The sequence below is a fragment of the Petaurus breviceps genome, unplaced genomic scaffold (genome assembly GCF_028583685.1).
Source record: "Petaurus breviceps papuanus isolate PSGF00001 unplaced genomic scaffold, PetGlider_PUasm1.0 181, whole genome shotgun sequence".
NCBI classification, from domain to species: domain Eukaryota; kingdom Metazoa; phylum Chordata; class Mammalia; order Diprotodontia; family Petauridae; genus Petaurus; species Petaurus breviceps.
This window is the reverse complement of record NW_027185784.1, coordinates 13,110,891-13,113,441: the sequence shown is the minus strand read 5'-3', so window position 1 is coordinate 13,113,441 and position 2,551 is coordinate 13,110,891.

The window sequence follows — 2,551 nt, the reverse complement described above, 5'->3', positions numbered from 1 at the left end:
CACAGTGAATAAAGCACTGGCCCTGGAGTCAGGAGGACCTGAGTTCAAATCTGACCTCCGACACTTAACACACACACACACACACACAAACTAGCTGAGTGACCTTGGGCAAGTCACTTAACCCCAGTTGCCCTCCCCCAAAAAATTAGTATGGAGTCTTTAACAGTAAAATCCAAAATAACATCCTAATTTTAAAATGATTATATTTGCCTTTGGAATACATGCATAGTAAATTATTTTCATTGAAGATAAAAATTATATTTTGTGTTAATAAAATATTTTTTGTCCATATCATTAATTAAATGTCAAGGTGAGGAGGTCCAGAATCACACTAAAGAGAAAAGGGGAAGAAAGCTTGCTGTTTAAAGTTTGCTATTGTAAATTCTCTATATTTGTGAATATAGTGAATAAGCAAGAGTTCACTAAGTAAAACATATTTTAAAAGCAAGGACTCCTAAATATTGAAATATCAAATAAAAATGCATTTTCTTCCTTAAATGCCAGTTATAAACTATAAATATCCACAAAAGGGAGGTTTTGCACCAGATGATATCTAGAATCCCCATATCTGAGTCTATGATTCTATTCCAAGTAGTTGAATAATGTCATCAACAAACTATTTCGAAAGATTTATATAACTACTGGCTATTTCTAATAGATAATATTCTGAAACACCAGATTTGGACCTTAAAAACAATTCATTTTATGATATTTGGAATGTTTGTGCACAGTTCAATTCTTTCTACCTAAATTCTGCAGGCACCCATATTTTACATTCATTAATTCATTCAACAAATATTTATTTAGCACCTACTTTGGAGCTATTGTGCTAAGGTCATGAAGGAAATGCTAAGTCTCCCAGTGCTTCTATAATAAACCACCCTAATTCTATTCTTTTATTCTAACCATACCTAATATATTCCTACCAGTTTACAAGCATAAATCTATCTGTATAACCCCATTCTAGATCCTTGCTGCCATGATACACCAGCCTCCAAGATATTCTCTCTTCTTTCTCAATGAGTGCAGTACCAGGCTCACAGTTTTCGCATCTACCTTACATTTGGAGAATTCAATATACGATATGAAATACCCTGGAAAACACTGGCCTCAAATTCCATGACCTACATCTTCAGTCTACTTTAGCCACTCATAGGAGTAGCCAATACCAGAAATCTCACCATCACCCATAACTATGGCATATTTATGACCCCAAATTGTGAAATTCTTCTTGATTAAAACAATCTGAACATATTAAGTGACCTCTGTGTGTAAGGCACTGTGCATGGTATAGTTTCTTATTCATCTAATTCTGCCTCCATCTCACTCTTTCCAGTTGTATTCTTTGTCCTTATCAAGAACTCCAGGACCTCCATTCCTTTCTATTCTCCAATTCCATCACCCTTGCCCCAGTCTCACTTTCCTCTCTTCACAGACTTGGTCCTAAAGTTGATTATATAGTATCCTTCCACCTTTTTGCCCTTTTCTTTTGTCTTTCATGCTGTGCTAAGTCTCCAAACCTAGTTTACCCCCCACCATCTACCTTTTCCATTCCTCCCAAACTGATGAACACCACTGGATGAAGTTATACAGTTATACAAATGATGTCCTACAAATTCATGTTATCTACTCCAAATTCCATGGGGATCTCACTGGTATTCAGTAATCCCTGTATTCTCCCCCTCTTGAATCCCCACTGAACTCCTCAAAATGACTGCTCCACATTTTTTCCTTTCTTCTTAAGTTCCTTATATCTCCCTTCCCCTTCATCTAAGCAGATGACTTTCTCTCCTACTTTATTGAGACATTGTGTCATATATTAAAAGCTCCCCCATTTCTCCTATTCCACTCCTCAAAACACACACATTTTCATCTATGCCCTTTCCATCTTTGCTCTGGTTTCCAGCTGGTTTCCTTGTTAAAGCTTAACCCTTTCCACTTGTGCCCTGATCTTATTCTCTCCCATATGCTTCAGGGTCTTGCCTTAGAAATTATTCAGCTTTAAATTCTTCTTTTCTACTGTTCTTTACATGCTGTCTAACAAGCATTCTTAGGTCTCTTCCATTCTTAACCTTATCTTGGCCTTGCAAATTGCTCAAACTTTCATTCTTGTAAACATATCACTGCCAAGCTTCCAGAAAGGTCAGTCTACACTGGTTATTTCCACTTTCACACCACCACTCACATCTCAGTCCCTTACAGTGAGGTTTCTGACCCTACCACTCTACTGAAATTGCTCTCTCCAAGGTTATTCTATCCTCAGTGAAAAATCCAATGTCTTTTCCTCACTACTCATCCTCCTTGCGCTCCCTAAATTTTTACACTGTGAACCATTCCTTCTTCCCAGATTCCTTCTCCCCCTTTGGCTTCCATGACACTACCTTCTTCTGGTTCTCTTACTCTAACTAGCAACTTTATTTCAGTCACTTTTATCTTTTATCATCTATCTTCTAACACTGAGCAGTCTGGAGTCAGAAAAATCTGAGTTCAAATCCAACTTCAGACCTCAGTTTCCTCAACTGTAAAATGGAGATCCTAGTAGCACCTACCT